Raw genomic sequence first — 6000 nt, forward strand, 5'->3', positions numbered from 1 at the left:
GGGCACTGTGGGTTAATTCTTTAGCCTTTCACCTGGATGAAAAGCAAACTAATTGGGATATTCTCATCCCATCCCAAACAGTTCCAAGGCAAGGGAGATGCCAGCAGCAGCACATTATCACCATTTGGAGTAAAATGTATGTTACTTTCACCATTTGTAGTAAAAGGCACATACCTATCACCAGTTAGAGCAAAATAAACATTACTGTCATCATTTGTAGCAAAATGCGAAAGGCTGTTTCCATCCATTAAAGGACAGACAGGCAGGCCAACAACAAACAGATCAGGGAACTATGGAGAAACCAGCCTATGCTCATTGCCACCTGGATTCAATTTTTGACCTTTTTTAAATGGTATTGATGCTTCCCAGACAAAATAAAAAGAGGTTTTCGTATTCGTAGCTTGAAATCATTGCTGTTGAAAACAACTGGGGGGAATTCTTGTAGGTGGACATGGTGTTATGTCGTCATAATGGTATTTTGTAAGAGATGGATCATTTCTGGGGGCAGTCTTATAGTCTCAAATGAATTCTGGAACACCGAGGTACTGGTTCTTCAGAAATCACACCTCCTGGCCGTGGCACTGAGACCGCGGTTATCACAGTACTCTAGGGGGCCAACGATCGTGGAGCCTAGATCTAGTACATTGTACAGCCGCTTTAGGGGAGATACTACGATGTACAATTGCGGTTTACAAGTGCCATGGCACACATAATCAAGCGTGTCCTTAACATATTCCTTGAAAACGCGAAATGCTGGTAACCAGTCTGAGGAATTGCCTCAGTCGTTTAAACTGCAGATATTGACCATGTGACCCAGAGCGGACAACAGCCCTGATTTGCGCGGTCACAAGCGGAGCTGCTTGGACTGTAGATGTCCTCCCTCCCTCTACTGCCGTGACAGAACTCGCACTGTTTGTCGCGGTGTCTGTAGTGACGACCTTATTTTTCTTGTTCAGCAATTGGGATGTGGACGTGACATTGATTATCCGTAATGGGAGGGCGACATCAGAAACTGATACAGGGGGTCAGGCGTACCTTGAGATGGGAACACAGAAAAAAACGGGCTGGCTGTGAGAAATAATAATAATAATAATATATCGTTATACCCTTAGCGGAATGATGTTGCCCTTTTAAGGACCAGGAAGTTAGCACTTCCCAGCAAACTTCACAGCACACTGGACACACTGTATCCTCAGTCAATTTTGAAGCAATTGAAACTTCGGTTCTATTAAGGTCTCGAAATTTTTGACACAGTGGCCGCTTACAACCGGTTATAGTTCGGAAAATCCATTATCTGTTAATGGGCCTTGTAATAAAAGTCCTGGCCTGTCTTAACCTTGCAGTGGTATATTAATAAACGACTGGAAGAGCTGGGAGAGATACCAGTGAGGTTGAGGGGAGAATAGGTTAAACCTGCCCATAGTATTGTCGAATTATTTCTTAATTCATTAGATTCAAAGGTGGATTTCTTTCTCATGAGTGTTTGCCGCAGCCCCAGGCCTAGCACTGGATTAGAGGTGGCCAAATTCGGGGGTCTGCAAATAGTCCCGTAGCGTGAGCTGGAAATTACTCATTTCCTGCTTAAGACGGCGCTTCGCTCGGCTCTTAATCACTGCGCTTTCAGTCTGGTCCCGGTTTCCCGCAACATTCCCCTAGAATCCGGGAGAAGGGAATTTCCGAACGGCTACCGGAGGTGTCATACCACGGCGTGTTCTCAATAATTCTTTTTTTTCTTGAAGTTACGCCACCGGAAGGCGTGTAGATCTAAATCAGGGTAAGATGTAAGAGGAGTGTTTTTTTTAACAAGTGTCAGTGTAGGTGCGGGCTGCTGGGGCGGCGAAGGGACAGACCGCAAACCCAGACTGAGATTTTAGCCCACTGTAATTTACCAGCACGGGTCTGTTCCTATGTAAGGGCGATCCAGCGTGCTCAGGAAGCTATCTCACACCGTGCATAGCCAAGCAGCGAGATCCGGCGAAGGGATGGCCCTGGCGCTGCGTGTTGTGTCCTCGCCAGGATGACAGGACGCACTCCTCGCAGGGACTTCCGACACGCATGAACCGCTTGAACTCTCAAATCTCGAGTCTGAGCTGGTTGGGCTGGTTAACAGATTACCCAGAGACTGCTGGCGAGTGGGTGGCGCAGACCTGCTTTGCCCATGGCCGTTATGACGCACTAATTTAGCCCTGCTTTCAAGTCCCTCTCCGGGTCACTGGAATCTGGTTTAGTTACTTGTATGCTACCACCAGGGCTGACAACTCTTACTAAGAGTCTTAGTACGAAATCTTGCTCGGCTCGAAAGCCTGTGTGGTGTTTTCAATCCCTTGAAGAGAAGGACACGTACACATATGCACACCGAAAATGCCAGAAACAAACCAAACAGGTGTTGAAGAGACGCTTTGATTCTCGGGCGTCCCTGTAAAGACGAATTCATACACTTGCCATCTCTCTATTAGCCTGGACTCGTCTCCAGCAAATCTGTCTGAGACGATTTTCAAGTCATATTCTGAAGCTACATTCTTGGTCCAGATCTTTGTTTTTCAGTATTCCTTGGTAGACTCTGCCAAATATAGAGAAAACGTGCCTTCCCTTCTCCATTATCAATTAAAAGATTTGATCATACAAAGCAAAACCAGTGTGCATGTTTGTTCGATAGTTGTACATTATTCACAATCATTTTCTCTTAATTAGTTTGAGAAATGAGCGTGAAACATTCCTTGAGAAAAACACCTGTAATTACATTTCTTTCTATGTTTACCTTGATAAACATAACTATTCTTGTGCCATTTATTGGTTTGAAGTTGAAGTTTAATTAACACATCCTTAAGTGGAAAAGGATTCTGTTATTTTGAGTAATATTGTTGTCCAAAACTGTACTGAGGTTCATTTCAGTATTATTTTAGATGTTGTTAGATTTCCTTCTTAATTTCTCGCAGTGTCACTTGTTCGTTGCTTACATTTAGACCTTTTTGACTCGGAGAAAGACTGCAGGTTCCAGAGGTTGTACAAAAATCCCTCGGGCCAGATGTGGGGTTGTGGTCCCCAGAGACAAGGAAGACCATCCTTAGTGAGCTGACAGTGCCATGGAGGCATGATGCGAGGAGGCCTTTGAGAGGAAAAGTGCCAAATATGTAGATCTTGCGCGAGACTGCCGAGGGGAAGGGCAGCAGATGTGGTTGTTCCCTGAGGAGGTTGAGTGCAGAGGATTCCCTGCAATGTCAGTGTGGAGAATGCTGACAGCTGTTGGGCTGCCTGGGGGGGGGGGTACAGACGGCTGGGAGAGGCAGCAGAGAAAGCCTCACGCCGGCTTTGGAGCAGGAGAGAGGAGTTAGGCCGGGGGCCAGGAGGAGACGAGCAGCGACTGGCTGTCACTGCTGACCCACCGGCAGGAGGGAGCTGTGGAGACGTTTCGAAACGTCTGATGAAAGCTGAAGCTTCCATCTGATGACATCGATTCCTGGCCAAAGGCAATAGTTAAGGCCACTATTGACTAAGGAGAGCATCAGAAGATGTATATAAGACGCATTGCAGTGTCTCATGAAGCCTTGTGAAATCACTCATTATCTCGATTTTAATGTTTCAGTATCAGTTGTAAAAATATAAGAAAATGTGCAAATGAGAGGAAGCCATTTGGCACATTTAGACCATTCCATAGTGGCTAATTGAGCTGCTGTAGTTGACCTCACCTAGATAAAAAAAGCCAAGGGAATAGCAACAGACAACATGGCTGGATACCTTGTTCCATTCTCCTACCACCTTTTGAGTAAAGTAGGGCCTCTTATTCTACTTTTTGTGAATGCACTTCCACATAATTTGCTGCACCCTACTGTTGCTGAATAGAAGCTTTATATTCAAGGGCAATGAAAACTGGGTTCACACTTGTTAGTTTGATGGAACATGCATTCAGGAATCTCGCACACCACTGTCCACACCGTGTTCCTAGCAGATACACTCTGGTCTACATAATATTTTCTCTAGCAAAGCCAGATTTGCAAAACTTGTCCTTCTTGCTCTTGCTTCTCAGTTGCTCTGGAAAGTTGCTGGTTCAAATCACGCGGCCAGCAGAGGAATCCTACTCTGTTGGGCCCCTGAGCAAGGCCCTTAACCCCAACTGCTCCAGGGGTATTGTCTAAATGGCTGACCTTGTGCTCTGACCCCAAGCTTCTCTCCATGTCTGTGTGCCTGTGTGTCTCATGGAGAGCAAGCTGGGGTGTGCGAAAAGACAAATTCCTAATGCAAGAGATTGTATATGGCCAATAAAGTGACCTTATCTTATCATCTGTTATGGCAGGTTTCCCCTCCTCTTCCAGACATGTTGGCTGGGTTAATCAATCTCTGGATTGTCCCTGCGTGCAATGCAATAGACTGGCTTCCCTCCAGAGTGTGTGGTCCTGCCTTGAGCCATATACATCCTGCATACTCTCTGGGTGATCACAACCCCTACCAGGACTGAGCGGTCTTCTGATGGAGCACAGTCAATGACTCATTGACTCGATTAACTTAAACCCTAGACCAGAAACTGCAGCCCCTCTCAGACTCGGTGAATCCCTTTACATTTGGTATGAAGGCAGTTTTATTTGATTCATTGCAAATCATGAATCTGCGAGTGGTGGCAGGTTAGTGTTTGCCTTCGGAAGCTGGAGCTGCTTTGACAGCAGGGGCAGTGCAGACTGGATTTTTGAGGAGACCCAGCTGCCTTGACTGCACCTCAGGACAGGCAGCTGCCTTCTGCCGTGTTTCTGATTCTGCTGTGTTTATTTCGCAAGCATGTAGTCCTCTTTCGTGAGCCACAGCTCATTCTAATTTATTCCGCTCTGCCATTCCTGTACAGCCAAAGTCATTGCTAAAATGATCAGAGCTCTGAGATTTCTTCTGAATGACCAGTCTTGCGTGCGTGTCATGAAGAATGGATTAAAATATTGCTCTAGAACTAGACAGTGCTCAAAAACTTCACCATGCGTGACAACTGCATGATGGTATTTATTGGAGTGGAAATGACATCGTTTGGTATGGTGGTTAGATGGGCTTCCTTTTAGGTCTTGGGTGAATGTCCAATCCGTGATACCTTCTCTTTGGAGTCTGCAGGTTCTCCCTGCATCTCTTTGGGTCTGGGTCTAACTGGTGTCTCTAAATTGACTGTGTGGCATGATAATTTGCACACTGAAATTCTAGACATCAATTAGGTAGCAAAAGATAAAGATGATGATGTGAAAACAGCAACTGTTTTAGCAACGTGCTCAGCCTTGCTTTGCATTTTGATATATATATTTGTCATCTCATGAAGCTAACAGCTTGCAGAAGTCAGATTTGCATAGAATACTTTGAAAAAGATGCTGAACATATGGACTAATATCTGAATTAGCATTATGATTTGTCACCAAGGAGGTGGTTTGTGTGTTTGCACGGGGCTAAGAGCCTACCCAGGGAGCTTGGAGAAACTCGAAAGTTGCATGATCTCAAAAGAGCAATGTATGAAGAATAAAAAGTATATCACATTTAACATCCATAAACTGGGACCTCTCAAGAGACTCAGCCAGTGTTGGCACTTGTCAGCAGGCAGGCTGGGCTCTGGGGCCGGGGTGTTGCTGGTTTGATTTTGGGTGAGTCCTTCTGGGTGCTTGCAGGCTTGTGAAGCCTCTCTCCTCCAATCTGCACTGAACTCCATTAGAGTCTGAGCTGCCTGCGACGCGGTCACTTTCTCATCCTCTCTCCTGTACTGCTGTGAGCCGAGAGCTAAAGAACAGGCTATACAGCATACATGGTGTACGAAAATCAATCATATTGATGAACAAATCAACATGCTCGATCTGTAGGAGGTCTGTTGTGAAAGGCTTGAGCTAGTAGCACGTAGGGCCACAGTTGGAAGCAGTACAAACTGCAGATCTGTGATGGATGCAACAGTCAGCAGGTGCTGTGCAGTGGGAGACTGGCCCATTTTCTCACAGAACCTGGTCAAACGTGCCTGTTCACTGGTCCCAGCTCATCCCACAGAGGTTTCAC

Source organism: Lepisosteus oculatus, chromosome 4 (genome assembly GCF_040954835.1).
Source record: "Lepisosteus oculatus isolate fLepOcu1 chromosome 4, fLepOcu1.hap2, whole genome shotgun sequence".
NCBI lineage: Eukaryota > Metazoa > Chordata > Actinopteri > Semionotiformes > Lepisosteidae > Lepisosteus > Lepisosteus oculatus.